Source organism: Struthio camelus, chromosome 22, assembly GCF_040807025.1.
Source record: "Struthio camelus isolate bStrCam1 chromosome 22, bStrCam1.hap1, whole genome shotgun sequence".
NCBI lineage: Eukaryota > Metazoa > Chordata > Aves > Struthioniformes > Struthionidae > Struthio > Struthio camelus.
The window spans coordinates 8936961-8952957 of record NC_090963.1 but is presented as its reverse complement, the minus strand read 5'-3'; the positions used below and the strand labels follow the sequence as shown (position 1 = coordinate 8952957).

The window sequence follows — 15997 nt, the reverse complement described above, 5'->3', positions numbered from 1 at the left end:
AGGGCTCCGTCTTAAGGAGGTATCAGCAATCAGATATCTTATCAAATGCCACCTCAATTATTCAAATAATCCCAGTGTCTAGATTTGGGCACTGTTTAGGGAAAGCGGTCCGATTAATGTGCTGCCACTTCCCCATTTCCCCATCACGTCCGACGGCCTCAACTTCATGTCTGATTGCGGAATTTGCATTCAATTTAATTTTTTCCATCTGGAGTAAATGAATAATCCGAGTACCTACCCCAGCCTTAATTACATTTGTTAAATTAAAAACTGGAATGGGAGAAATTTAAATGCGCGTAGCTCTGCGGCCAGGCAAGCCACGTGTTCAACCTGCCAGAGCCCTCCCGTCTCCTGCTCCAATTTCTCTCTTCCCCACAGCCACGCATCAAAGAAATTACAACTCGAAAACAAAAATTCTTTATAAATGATGAAACAATAGATGATCTTTTGACATTTGCAGCGCTGTTTGCAGGGGAATGAGATAAAATGTAATAAATTCATACACTTCTGTGTGTTTCTTGGCTCCGACAGCTCAAATTTCCATCTCTTTATGCAGGAGTCCTGGGGAGCAGAAATCCTTGATAATGCCAAACAATTCGACACTTTATTTTCTCTTTACTCTGCACCGCAGAAAACACAGGCTTCAAGCTGCCAGCTGCTGGGAGTGAAACCAGATGCCACATCCCTTTGACGTGGGGAAAAATCCTTCTGTCTCAGGGCGCGGAAGCACCATAGAGGGATGGATTTGGGGCTGGGGCTTGGACCCCCTCTGATGCCAAGCAGGCTCCCGCTTTGCAGCCACGCTCAGAAATAAATGCCTGCAAAATGCTTTTTGGACCTTTTTGTTGTTCTCCCTCCAGAAAAATGTTCCTGCACGGAAAATTTAATAGCAAAAGAGCCCAGCAACTCAAGGTGGTCGCGAGCGAAGGGTCTGGCTCAGTAATAAATAAGGATTAGGCGCAAATTGAAGATAAAGTGGTTTCAACTCTTGCCATTTTAGGAGCAATATTCCGTTTATCACGTGTCAGGATGCTTCAAATAATTGTATTTGGATGTTTCCTTCCATCTAAATATCAGCGACACCGAAAATGTTTAGGAAAGCCTGTTCTTAGCGCTCCCAAAGACCACTTGAGTTAAATAATTTATATGTGGTTAACGGTGCAACGTGAGCACCCCCCCGGTTTGGAGCTTGCAAAACAGACTAAAAATATTTGGAAAAGCCACGCGCTCTCATGGAGAGAGTGAGACGGAGTTGAAATTAGCTTTTCCCTTCACTGCAGCCCAAGGCCGGGAGCAGCGAAGCGGCTTTTGGGACGGCAGAGCTCCATGTAAGGCTGGGAGGGAGGCCGCGGGGCGCTTGTGGAAGCGCGGGGATCAATGCCGGGTCTGTGCAAAGCCTCGTGGCGGAGGAAAGGGGGCCTCAAAAAAGTGCTTCCCCAAAGGCATCCAGGTGCTGCAAACAGACGGGTCTTTATTAATCGCCTCCGGCATCCCCTCGTGGGACTTTTCATTCGGCAGCATTACGTGGCGGGGAAGGGGGGGCAGAAAATTCAGGGGACGCTTCGTTTCTCGGCCAGCACGGTCTCGCTTTATTTTTTGTTTTCTTCTGCTTTGTTTTGAATTAACAGTTCTTGTGCCGGAGGAGAAAACATCATGTTTTAGCAATGAGGTCCCCAGTGAGTCTGTTTAAAAATTAATTAGTGTCATGCAACATATTAGCAATGAATAGTAATTTTATTTTTTGTACCTACCATACCACTGTCACTCTGGCTTTTACATGGTCTTCCTGGCCCATGAGGTGCTAAATATTGAGGGTACCAAATAAATTGTTGCCCATATCTCCTGAAAATGCCCCATCCAACACCAAACTAACCCTCCGCCCCTACCACTGCCCCGCCATGTATTCTCTGGGGAGCTCAAACAAATCAAGCTCCTGTTTCCTGGGCTGGCCACAGGGTAGGCTCTGCTTGTAGAAGAGTCCTCACCAGCCGAGCAGGTCCCCATCATCCCAAAAGTGCAGTTGCCCAAGGGCGTGAGCACAAAGGGGGCTGCTGCTAGCCAGACCCACCCCCCTCCCCCGACAAGATGGCTGGCATGGCATGGGCCGGGATGGAGGAAGGAGATCCTCCAAGAATGCAGATCCCCCACAACCCCAAGGATGGAGATCCTCTGAGGATGGAGATACCCCAGTCCCAAGGACAGAGACCACCCAACCCTGAGGATGTAGATCCCCAAAACCCCAAGTTACAAGATACACCTAAACATAAGGAGGGAGATCCCCTGAGGATGGAGATCCCTCAAAGACGGAGATGCCCCAACCCCAAAGATGGAAATCTCCCCCATCCCAAAAAGGACATCCCCAAAACCAAAGGATGGAGATCCTCCAACCCCGAGAAAGGAGATCCCCCAAAGAGGGAGATTCTCCAGACCTGAGGTTGGACACTCCCCAACCTTAAGCATGGAGATCCTCCAGGGATGGAGATCCCCAACCAGGGATGGAGATCCCCAACCCCAAAGATGGAGATCCCCAAAACCCTGTGGATGGAGACACCCCCCAACCCTGAGGAGGAAGATCTCCCCCCAAATCCAAGGTTGAAGACCCTCCAAAAACCCAAGAATGAAGGCTCCCCAACCCCTAGGTTGGAGGTTCCCCCCAGCCCCAAGGCTGGAGATCCCAAAACCCAAGGATGGAGATCACCCACCTCGGAGAACCCTCCCTCCTGGGAACGTCGTTTCTCCAGCTCCCCTCCCTCCCCCCAAACCTCACTGGCTGGCAACCACAGTCCTCACCCCATGAGTCTTGCCTGGCGGTAGCCCCCACTCCATATCATAGGGACCCGCACACTCCCCACAAGCCCCTGTCCCATGAGGGGACGACAGCAAAGCCCCGCAGGAGCAGGATGACTGGGGCCAAGGAGCCTCGCCGCGTCGGTAGCCTTCAGGTGGATGGTGAAATCGAGGGGAATTTGCAGGGACATCTGGAATATATTCGTTTTATGGCATGTTTCATATCACAGACAGGTACTTTGAAGCAGTAAGTAGTAGCAGGGCAGCACATCCCCCTGGGTGGGCTGCGGTTTGTGCTTTCAGCCAAAGCTGCCCTGACATGACAAAGGGGCTGGGGACACAGAGCTGACGTTTTCCAAACACAGCTTTAGGCCTCTGGGGGAAAATCCAGAAATAAATTAAAAAAAAAAAATGCAAGAAAAAAAAGAAAAACCAAAAATCCAAAGTCTTTAAGTGATGTTGATCCCCACATAAGGCCATTAACAGCCCCATAACAAATTGTAAATGACTCAGATAAATTAACCAGCTTAGCAGCTGCGAGGAAAGGCCCTTCGGAAGATTCATTTGTTTTGCGGAAAAGAAATTAGTCGGGAATTTAAAATCTTTCCAGCAGCTTGACGTAGACGCCCTGCCAAAGCCCACATGTTGCGGCATGCACAGCCCCGGGCTGCAGCCACTCACCCACCAGCCCCGAAGCAAAGATCCTCTGCGAGCATCCAAAAGCGGGGGACAGGGATACAGGGATGAGGCCTGCGGTTGCTCCCCATTAACGCACCATTAACGAGGCCGATGGGACCCCCTGGGGCCTCAGCCAGCCCCACAGCAGCAGCGTCTGCCCCAAAAGCCACCCCAGCACACTAACAAGCTGTGAGTAAGGACAAAGTCCCGCAAAAATATGATTTGGGCCCAAATTCAGGCCAAGATTTGACCAGAGCAGTCACCCACAGTGATTTACTCCCAATGCAGTGAGCCGCGGTGATTCACCACAACGCTGTTGGATGCAGTGATTTACCCACAGTTCAGCCGTGGTGATTTACCCCCGACATAGCGAGCCGCAGTGATTTACCCTGGATGCAGTCAGCCACAGTGATTTACTCCCAAATGCAGTCAGGTGGAGTGATTTATCCCCAATGCAGTGAGCCACAGTGATTCACCTAGGTGCAGTGAGGTACAGCGATTTATCCCCGAAGCCATCAGCCACAGTGATTTACCCGAATGCAGTGAGCCACACTGATTTATACCCGAACACAGTCAGCCAGTGATTCACCTCTAACACAGTGAGGTGCCAGTGATTTACCCCAATGCAGTCAGCCACAGTGATTTACCCTGGGCTCAGTGAGCCGCAGCAATTCACTCCCAATGCAGTGAACTGCAGTGATTTATCAGACGGATGCCCACAAAGAGCGATGAACCCCCCGAAGTCCCCACCCTTCCCAACACCTCCAAGGAGGGAAAGGCTGCCAGGGTAACCACACATTCGCAAAAACAGAGCAAAGCTTTGCTCCCTGGCCTGCGAATGGAGGCGTTTTGTCCAATGCAAGGGGTAATGAGTTAAAACCATGCATTAAAACACTTCTGATTGATAGCTCTCCGCATTTGCAGGTTTCCCCAGCAGAGAATTTAGCCCGCTGCCTTCGCCCCCCATCCCTGGCAATACCTGCCTCCAGAAGCCACATCCTCTTTAGCTCATGCAAGATTGAGTTTTTTCGCCTACAGACACAGTCATACTTTATTTCACAGACAGCACTTTCTCAAAACTCCTTTTAGTCAAAGTTCAGAGGTATAAAAGATGTAAAACACCCCTAAATTATTCACAAGGCGTTTCACTCTAAGCTGGTAATGGCACAGGAAAATGATAAAGCAGAGGATCTGGCAACAAAGCCATGACCCCTGTGTTGTCTCCTTGTCTCTCCTTGGAAGGAAAACCCTTTTTGCATTTGCAGGAAGGAAGGAAATGGGGGAGAGGATAAAATAAAGGAATCTCCCTGACCCAGAAAGGACTGAGAGCGAGGTACCACAAGGAGCACCCATTTTTCCTGCTGCGAGCATCCCTCGCAATGAGAAGCAATAAGCCAGACGACAGATCCAACACACCTCCACAATGGCATGCTCAAATTTGGGGGGGTTGCAATTTCCCTCCCTCATATTATTCAGTTTTTTACATTGTACAATTTTCAGAAGCGCAAGATTTTCACCAGCTAGGGAGGCTGCGAGAACTGCAAAATTTCTTGGCGAACAGCAAGTGGCAGAGTGACAGAGTTTCATTTGTCCTTTGGCCACAACTGAAGCTTTTCCAAAATTTGCAGTTATGGGAGGGGCAAAATTAAAGTATGGGATGGGAAGGAAAAAGAAAAACGCCAAACCAAGAAAATCCCACCCTGATTATGACACTCTCTGTGGTAAAGAAGGAATCTAAGCCAATAACGGGGCAGAATGAATATGAAAGTCTGAAACAATTTCACATTTCAAATATACACATTTTTCAATAAAGAAAATCCCTGAAAGATTGTTTCTTCCTGTTTTTCCTCTTTTTTTAGGGAAGAAAAAAAAAAGAGGAGGAGCAATGGATGAGGAGGAGGGGAACAGACCTAAAGAGGATGAGGACTGGGAAACAGGCAGCAAAAACACAACTTGAAATTTAATCCAATCTAATCCAGGTTGATTTCAGGGGGGGTGGTTCTGACAAAAGAGTTAAAAGCTCAAAACCTGCTGAAAGAAAGAAATGCGCCTTGCTCCTAAAACCAGGCCCTTTCCACCAAGGCTGAGGACCCGCTCCTGGGCCGCCAGCGGAGGAGTACCAAGTGTCACAGCATCCATCTGAAATCCTGGTCCTTGGCTGCCACTCAGGGCGAAACTCCAAGAAGCTGGTGGAAAAAAAAATGTGAAAGTAGGACGCCAAGCCCTGCTAAACCCAAACTCAGCTTGATGCTCACTAATTACCCGGTAATCGTATTTATATGCTGCCGGCGCACTCGGAAACGCGGCTCCTACTAACTGAGGTGTGCATCAATATTAATGTCCCAGTTGCCGCGCGATTCCCAGGGACCGACGAGAGGCAAAGCAGCATCCCAGCAAAGGGAACAGTTTGAAAAATAGCTATTTCCAAGTTTGGAAGGAAGGGAGGGTGCTGGAAGACAGAGGACGGGCTCTCTGTCGGTGGGCATCGGAAATCAAAGCAAATATAAATAGGAGGTTCCCACCTCCAGGGCATAAAAATTCAACCAGTCATCCATAATCTGTTGCCCAGTTTGGAAAAACCAGCTCCTACAAAGCGTTTTTTCCAGCATCACTTGAATCTTTATGGAAAGACAGGACACGTCCCAAACCGTTTCCAAATTCAAGCAGGTATCTGCAGAAATGCTGCTACGCAGGACATAGCGGAGCTTGCATATGTGCCCTGGCTCCCCTCTGTAATTCTACTTAAAAGCTCTTTTCTAAATAATTTCTACGCAGAGAGGCTTGGCACTCGGGGAGCATTTAGGCAGAGTTTAAATGGAGTTAATAAACTATTAATAGCCTGCAGTAAGCCTGTTATAGATTTGAGCCACGTGTGTTGTAGGCGCTTCAGTACAAGGTGTTATTACCGAAGTCCGCACAGAGAACGTATCAAAAAACCACAGACGTCTTCCATTAGAACCCCAGGTTCAGGAAAGCTGATATTTCTCATGGAAAGATGTGTATTTACAGGATCTGGTGATTTTAGGTTAAGCATTCACAGGATGTTTGCCATACGCAGCATTTGAGGCAGTGCTACCCTGCGCCGTTGATCTGTTAATCGGTACCGATCTGCACTTGGTTGTGATTCATATTCAAGGAAAATTAGTTAAAGCCATGAAGTTCAAATACAGCAGCATAACACTAAGGAAACTGAAAGTTTGGATGGTCCTGGATCGTTCTGAACTTTCATTTCGATGCAAGTTGAGAATTTGCATGTGTTTAGTCCAATTCAGAAAGAGAAAAAGGCAAATTCTTGAAAACCCTTGCAACGTGGATGTTCTGGTTCCCGCACACCCTTAAAAATAAGCTGTGGTCAGAAACGACCCACTGACATGGATGTATTTGATCTTTTATTAAACAACGCCCATCAGTAACGTGTTGAGCTTTCATAGGAGAGCAAACGCATCCAGAGCCACATCGACGACTCAACTGGACTGACCAAAAACTGCTATAAAATGACTTCATATATTAACAGAAATCCCCAGAAGTGACTATTCTAATCTAGTTTGGCAATTTGGGCTGTAAACGCCAGTCTGCAATGCTAGCCTCAGCCATCAATCCTCTTAAATTAGGGCAGATCTTTTAAAACAGACATCAAGAACCCAACGGAAATAGTAATTTTTCCAAAGCTTAGTTCTCCTCTCTTAAATATTTACAGCCTGTGAATAGCAGCTGCAAGGTCTACGACCGCAAGGTCTGGTCATCTACAAGAAGACGGAGGGCAGGAATGAGCCTTTCATAGCGGACGCTGAGGATGCCCACTCCAGAGACACTGATTTGCACCACTGGAGGACCCAAAACCAGACAAAACTGGGTGTTTTTCTGTAACTCTTGGGTGGGGCAATGGAGGGAGAACCTTGAGAAGCAAAACCATCTTCCAATGAGCGGACAGCGCTCACCTTTCTCTTCTCCGCATCAATTTGGGGCATTCAGAAAGGATGTTTCTATGACCCAAAAAGACATCCACCCCGGAGGAGGCCTTTCTGCCACCATTTCTCAGCAAAGCAGGCCAACAAGGGACAAATCAGAGGCAGCCGTGGAACAACAGGGCTGGAGGCAGCTTGTCTGTCCATGTCCAGTGGTCATCCTGGCTTTATTTACCTTGAAATAGGAGCTGCGGGCCCTTGGGACAAATAAAGTAAAAGCTATTTGAGTTTCGCAGAGTTTTTTATAGTCTCCGTTGAAAAAGCTGATTGAATCGCTCTAGCCCATCACCCCAGCTGCAGCAACGTGGGCGGACGTTGGTATCTGCCATCAGCCAAGGAGGAGAGAAATGCAAGTTCTGAAATCTCTGTTCAGCTCCAGTCTGGTGGAGAAACATCTCACTTGGCCGTTAGGCACAAATCCAAAACATTCAATATGTTTTTGACAAATTGTTGCTGCGGGTGACCTCTGTCAAGGGGGTTTCTGGAAAGAACTCAACCGCTATGTCAAATTGTGCTCTTTTTTTCGGAGGGTGTCACGACATGAGTCTCCAGCCACTGGGACGTGCCGTACAGGAAGCAAGCCGGTTTTGTTCAGCTACCACGTAATTAATGCTGGAGGCGAAGGCAGGCGTCAGGGTGCTGGGACAGGCAATTTCTTACCCCAAAATCGCTCCCTGCTTGGGGGAAAAGGGAGGCAAGATGCCTCTATCTGTGGAAAAGCCAGCTCTTTGCGGGAAACCCAAGTAAATTTTTTTGACACTGCCCAAGGAGTTCGCCAAATCCCGGCCCCTGCATCGCAGCACGGCACTCTTCAAGCACGGCTGATTTATCCTGAGCATGTTTTTTTCAATTTACTCTGCAGTCTTGCTCACCTGTCAAGAAGGAAGGGCATTTTTTTGTGCAGAATAGCAAAGAGCGGGGCTAGAACTATTTAATAACAAAGCTGGGGGGGCGGGGGGGAACATGGTCATAATTGATATTCTTTGTGAAAGTCCAGCCACCTCTGAAGGCAGGAACAGCTCTAAGTGCAGTAAAATGTTCCTTTCTGCAAAGCAAGAGTTTAGAATGGAGAAAAACGCAAAGTTTTGAAATGCCTCTATGAAATTTAATTTTTGTTTGAATCAACAGCTTGACTTTGTGCCATTTGAATGCTATTTTAAGTTGAAATGTCAATTTGAAACTAACATTTAAAAATGTCAAAACATTTCATTTCTGCAGACAGAGCCGATATTTTTTTGCCTCCATGTGGCCAAACAGAAATTACTTTGGAATTCTACCCTGCAAAAAAAGAAAAAAATCAATATTTTGACTTCTAGGAATGAAAACAAAGTTAAAATATAATATTTCCTCCAGGATGCAAACAATATTTTCTGACAAGCTGTAATCACCAAAAACTAATCTGAACCAAATGCTTGCTACTACATTATAGATACACAGGAAGAAGAGGAAAAACAGCGATCTCGTTATCGTGTTCTGGCTGAACCCTTTCTTTGTCGGTCATTTCCACAATGTGGCAATGCCTTTTTCTCCCTTTTTTTTTTTCCCAACGGGGTGAAATCAGGGGGCTGAGAAGCCTTTTTCTTTTCTTGACAGATAAACAGGAATGATGTTGGGGAGCACAAGCCCAGGGAGCATAAATGCAAATTTTGACTTTCCCGCTTTGCCCAAATCACCAAAAATCGCAGTGGGATTTGCCACAGTTTGCGGGGAAACGGGAAAGTGGTGCATGCGGGTGCCATGGGGTTGGAAATCAGCTTCTTCTGCAACGTGCAAATGAAGGTGGCACGTTTGAGGACGGTTGTTCGTTCGGGATCTGCAGCCCGGTGGCGCTCACGGGACTTTGAGCATCCCGGGGCACGGAGACGACTTAAAGCAAGACAGAGCGAAAATGCCCCTCCGCTAGCCAGAGCAACATGCAACACGCTGATTCAATTTTTATTTTTTAAAAAAAGAGGAGGCTTAATGCTAGGAAAAAAGAAATGGAAAAAAAGACTTTTTGTCTCCTATAGAGAAGGCGGCTTGGCTCGGTGCTACACCCGCGGATAAAGAGCACTCGGAAAAACGCCGCATTGCCAGCTGTCCCCTCCGCCTCTCTGGCCCCCCTCAAAAAAGGCTTTTCCCGCACACCTCCTGCATCCTGGGATGCCTCTGAGGCTCCCCGCATGTTTTTTGGCGGGGGGCTGGGGCAGCCGGCGGGGACGTCACCGCGCGGTTATTTCCTGTGCTCGGCGCGGGGCCGAGGTGCAGGGGGATATTTTCTTAACTGATCGAAAGGCAGTTTATGTTAAATGAAATGTTCCAGTGATCTCACCCTTGAAATAACTGCCTTGCAGGGGGGCTCAGGCACATGGGCCAGTTGTCTGAAATTGCATAGTTTCAACTTTTTTTGGCTTTTCCACGGTAGCTCTCGACCGTTAACCCATCGGACCCCGCTGCTCCAACTGGCAGCGGTGGGGGGGGAAGCGCTTTCCCGTCCGGCTCTGGAAGTCGCAAAAACGCAGCACTGAGAAACAGGGCGAAAGCCAGACTTTTTGGCGATGTCGACGAAAAGGGCGCCTTTTGCAAACGCGGGGTTTTTCAGCCCAAAACGCTGCACCGGCCCCGACGGATGCGCTCGGTAACCGCCGTCGCTGCCTTCCTGGATTGCATCGCCCCAAATTTCTCCTTTTTTTCCGCGTCGTCCCGAGGCGCGTCTCCGAGCCGGAGTTTCAAAACCGCGGTGGGAATAGCGCAATTATCTCGTCTCACCACATTTTTCAGCCCTGGCTGAGGTTTAATTAAAGCCAAGGAAAAACACAGAGGAGAATCACTATTTCAGATATCACCCCACTGCATGCGGCTAAAAAAAAAAAAGGAAAATAAAACCTTTATCACCGATTTTTTAATTTACCAAGAGAACCTTCCAGCTCAGTTGGATATTGCTCCTTTATCATATTTCCTTTAAAGAAATGCATATAAATATATCTAGGGGGATGCTTGTGCATGTGCATGTGTGTATGTATGCATATATAGCACATGCATATATATTATATAGGGGCACATGTGCACTACGAGTACATATGCACCCTATATATATATTTTTATATGTGTGTGTGCCTAATCTCCTGTAATCTCCTTGAATTACACCTAAAACACAGTTCCTCGCAGGTGACCTTTTCACAAAAAGGCTGTTTCTATGACAACAGCATTGTTTGATTCAGCCAAGAGAAAAATACCGCGGGAAAACGTATTTAATTTCACTTAATTCGACGTCCCGTTTTGCACCGAGAGGGGTCGGATCACCATGAGCCACCAGACGGCAGATAACCCCGTCCCAGCAAAAATTAATGTGTTTCAGGTCCTGAAATAACTGAAAGAGGGTGGTAACTACAGCTAGCCAGCACAGGGGTCCCACTGTCCTCGGTGTCTTCCATCAGTAGCTGGATTTCAATCCAAATTCCCAGCGTCGAGTGAAAATCCTGCAATTTTAAGGTCAACCTAACCTGGGAAAAGCTGCCGATCCCGTCTCCCTTCTTGCGCCATGAACTGCAGTCGTTGGGAAACCACTGCGGAAAAATTTCACTGCACCAAATTACAATAATCCCAAATTTCCCATTTGTACCGGTTTGCATCACCAACCTACACTGATATTTAGGGAACACTGACTTGCAATACTTCGACAACATGCTGATCACAACCACGTGAACCAAATCAGAGGATTTATTTTATATTAAAAAGAAAAAATAATGAAACACTTCCAGAACTAAAACCATTCAGTTTTGTTCAAATCAAACACATACAAAACTGGGAGGAGTGGCTGACACCCCAGAAGGCTGTGCTGCCATTCAGAGGGACCTGGACAGGCTGGGGAACTCGGCGGAGAGGAACCTCCTGAAGTTCAACACAGGCAAGTGCAAGGCCCTGCACCTAGGCAGGAATAATCCCACGCACCAGTACAGGCTGGGGACTGACCTGTTGGAAAGTAGCTCTGCCGAGAAGGACCTGGGAGTGCTGGTGGACAACAAGTTAAACATGAGCCAGCAGTGTGCCCTTGTGACCAAGAAGGCCAATGGTCTGCTGGGGTGCATTGGGCAGAGTGTTGCCAGCAGGTGGAGGGAGGTGATCCTGCCCCTCTCCTCAGCCCTGGGGAGGCCTCCCCTGGAGTACTGTGTCCAGTTCTGGGCTCCCCAGGACAAGAGAGACATGGCACTCCTGGAGAGAGTCCAGCGGAGGGCTACAAAGATGATGAGGGGACTGGAACATCTCTCCTATGAAGAAAGACTGCGAGAGCTGGGCCTGTTGAGCCTGGAGAAGAGAAGCCTGAGAGGCGATCTCATCAAGGTGTACAAGTATCTGAAGGGAGGGTGTCAAGAGGATGGGGCCAGGCTTCCCAGTGGTGCCCAGTCACAGGATGAGAGGCAATGGGCAGAAACTGAAGCACAGGAAGTTCCATCTGAACCTGAGGAAAAACTTCTTCACTGTGAGCGTGACAGAGTGCTGGCACAGGTTGCCCAGAGAAGTTGTGGAGTCTCCTTCCCTGGAGATATTCAAAACTCGTCTGGACGCGATCCTGGGAACTATGCTCTAGAGCAGGGGGGTTGGACTAGAAGATCTCCAGAGGTCCCTTCCAACCCCAACCATTCTGGGATTCTGGGATTCTGTAAAAGCAGGCGGACACAGGAAGGACAGAGACCCATTTCAGATCTCGCAAGAAAATCTCACAAGCTCCCCGCTGTTGGACAGGGGGAATTTCTACAGCACAAAGACCCTGGAAATCAGAGATGACTAACATACAGGAAATCACATGAAATCACAGGAAGTTCTGTCTGAATATGAAGAAAAACTTATTTCCTGTGACAGAGCACTGGCACAGGCTGCCCTGAGAGGTGGTGGAGTCTCCATCACTGGAGATATTCAAAACCTGCCTGGACACAATCCTGGGCAATGTGCTCTAGGTGACCCTGTTTGAGCAGGGGGGTTGGACTAGATGATCTCCAGAGGTCCCTTCCAACCTCAACCCTTCTGTGATTCTGTGTGATGCTGTGAAACGCTTTTCTATATAAGCACTGTAACTTTCACATTCCTGTTTCATTGAAAGCTGCAGGAGGACCAAAAGCAGATTCCCTCAGAAGAAAAAAAGGCATTAAATAGTTGAACTCTTTCAGATTTGGAGAAATTGCTAAAAAATAACACGCTTGCGAGGGCGCTCCCTCAACCAGAGGTGAGTAAACACGGACAACGGGATCATTTTTGCAAAGTAAAAGGAGCCCAATATAGCTCATTTCCCTGGACGAAGGAAGTTCGGAGCACGTCTCGTTTATTAAATTGAAGGTTTGAGAGATCCGTTTCCCTCTTGCAAAAAATTACCCAAAGCGAGCCGGATTTGACTCTCTCCAGCGCTTCAGTTCTGTCGGTGTTTTAAGCTACTTCTGCAAACACAGCCCTGAGGCCGCTGGCCTCCCAACAGGCATGTTAGGAAAAAAGCAAACAGGATTTTTTGTTGGAGTTACTGGCTTTGAAACTCGCGTGCTCCCACGGCCAAATTTGCAGCGAGCTGGAAAAATAACCATTTTTCCTTCCCCACCCCAAACTTAGCCCCTAAAGCGAGGATCCCAAAGCGGACGTACAGGAGCGTTTTGAAAGACACGGGTGGTATCACACAGTTTGTAGTAGTAGTTCCTGCGTTTTTGGGGAAGATCTTTGCTGGAAATCAGAAATTTTAGATTGGTGCATCTCAAGGGAAAAGACACGGTCCATCCTGTCTATTATTTAAGGCAAACCTCTGGGGACGTGCCCCATGCTGGACACAGCAGGTGATTTATAACAGGAATGGACCAAATTCACCAACTGGCCAAAAAATTTCACTTTGGGTTTTTTGGGTGTTTTTTTAAATATTTCCAAGCTAGTGAAGTATAATAATCCGCACGGTACTTTCCCCAAGCCGCGTTTTCAAGCAGCAGAGCCGAGAGCTGACTTTGAGAGTCGGATGAGAGTTGGCCTGGGGACACCGCTTTTCCTCGCAGCAGCCCAGACCCCATGGGAATTCAGCAGACACCGGCGTTGTGCCAAGGAAAGGAGGCCCAGGCGTTTCAAATGCTCCTTTCTAATATGTTTCCCACCTCTTTTGAGGGGTCTATGGCATGCTGCTGAGTGGCACAAGGGGGAAAAAGTCGCTCAGATGGGGAGGACGGGACAAAATTGGAGCTTTTTGCAGCACGGCCACTCGGGGCTGTTTCACAGAGCCGCGGTCAGGCTGTGCCAGTTATTTGGGAATAGGTGGGAAAGCAATATTTTGGGCGCTGAAGAGATTTTTTTTTTCTTTCTCCTCGAGGAATTATTGTGCACAGGTCCGCCTCGACCCCAACGCCTTCCCGGGTCTCAGGAGCCAAGACGGCTGATATTTTCTGATGGCTCAATCTTGTAATGCACAGGACTAAGAGGATAAAAATACCCGTTACCATGGGAACACAAACTCTGGAGTTTTAAAATATTGGAATTAACCTTGCACTAATTCCCGTCCTTAAATCTCAGTTCCGCACTGGCGTTTTTGCTCACTTTGGGGTTTTCTTTACCCAGGGAAGAGGACATCTCGGCAGTCGAGTCGTCCCAGCCAAACAAGCACTTGTGAGCAGGCACGGGATGATTTTTATTTGCTCAAAATACACTGACATCACTTAACAAATATTAAATTCTAATAATAATACTTCAGTAATGCTGGCCGAGCCCATTGACTTTTGGGCTGCGACATCGACAGCTTGGAATTACTGCTTTTTTTTTTTTTTTTTACATCAAGAAACAAAAAAACACACTTTATAGATGTATTTAATGACTGGAATGACACGAAAGTTAAATATAAGTGAATCGAGTTTCCAGTTGGACTTGGTCTTAGCCCACCCTGAGGAAACACCATGCCACTTACACAAAAATCTGGCATTTATGTATAAAAAATGCTGGTTATTTTGGAGGGGAGACGGGTCAAAAGCTCTGCGGAGATGGCACGGTGGGACGGGATCAGTGAGGGGGCTGCAGAAAGTAGGTATGGGTTTTAGGGAGAAGAATGTCAAAAAAAGACAAAAAATTAAAAGAGAATGAACGGGGATAGAGTCATCAAGGGATACAATCCGTCCAGATGTTTTAGGTTTCTTATTTTTGTAAAAATAGGCAAAGCCTGACGGCAACGCCAGGTTTCAACCCCGCCAGCAGCTCCCCACCGTGCTCTTGCAAGCCCCTGACACCAAATACATTTTTTTTTCCGACCAAAACTACTGCTTCATTTCAGGGAGGGATTGCACTGAGGAGAAAAAGCTTTAGGTGCTCCAAAAAATTCAGATGATTTTTATGGCATAAAGAGGAGACTTACTATTCACAGTGATCCTCGTTACAGAGAAGGGAACGGCGAGAAATATAGTGCTTTTTACCAACTTAAACTGCGCAATCATTTCCTCGGCAGGTTTTTAACTGGACCTGTTTTTTAGACCGTCAGTAATAAAAACAAGCCAAAAAAATGAACACGAAACTATATTTGTTAGGATTTATAACACTCATTAAAATGGGCTGGGTACGAAAGCATGACTTAGCTTCACAGAAGTCAGGGAAAAATGCAAATTCTCCTGCGCGGAAAGCGGAAATTTCCCCTAATCGCCCAATCAAACACCGGCGCAATTATCTGCGGCCAACCCGACGGGTTAAAACGATCCCGTTCATCTCTGGCCACAGTGAGGAGCCGAAAAGTGTTTCATTTTAATAAAAATGAAATCCGGACCCTGCAGAAACCAGCTTCACTAATGACGTGTTTACACAGAAAAAGACAATTTCTATTTAATGGTGATTACTAGCGAGAACAAATTAAACTTCCTGGAGTATATGGGTTAGAGATAATGGGAACAGGAGAAAGTTATAGCGTGTGTGTGTGTGTAAATCAGTGTTTCTGCAAACGGGTGAGGGTATCTGCGCATAGGAGGGCACCTGTCTGTGCCCGTGCATGTGTCTTAGCAGGCAAACACTTACATTATATACTTAAAAATACTTATATCTGTGCTAGGCGGATCCCTGTGTTACGCACATGTTTGCACGGACAAGTTCCCGGATGCCTGGCTGGGTTGGTTTTTTGGCTACACAACGGGAAAAAGTCACCCGGTGAAAAACAGGTTTCAATCGCCAAGAGTTACCTGCCCCAGGCTGATGAGCATTTGACCCTCAATCCTGCTTTCTCGCCCAATTTTTCCCAGAGCAGAGTAGAAGCAGAGCCCCTGCTTCGCCGGTCGCCAGGATTCGCCTCTTCTTGCAAAAAAGCACCCAAGCGGAGGCAGCCGAAAGGACGCTGGAAGCAGCCCCTGGGGCTAAATTAGCTCAGCAAGGAAAAGATAAACAAGCGCAAACGGAGGCAGCAGCGGTGGGGACGGCCCCACCGAGCGCCGCAGCGCCCGGCGCGGGCGCTCGTGCCGCGTTTTGCAAGCCCCACGGCGGCTGCGACCCTCTCCGAAGCGTTTCTTTCCGGCGGCACAACCCGAGCAGCAAAGCCGAGGCGAGGCCTCTTGGCGACTCACCGCTGCGGGAGGATTAACCACGTTTTCGGGTTCGTCTCTGCG

At 47.7% G+C, this 15997-nt stretch overlaps 1 protein-coding gene across 10 annotated transcripts in view; it reads right to left on the bottom strand.

Annotated features, from left to right (window-relative positions):
- Nucleotides 1-15997, bottom strand: part of PKNOX2 (PBX/knotted 1 homeobox 2) — a 94331-nt gene that overhangs the window by 41528 nt on the left and 36806 nt on the right. The window lies entirely within an intron of this gene.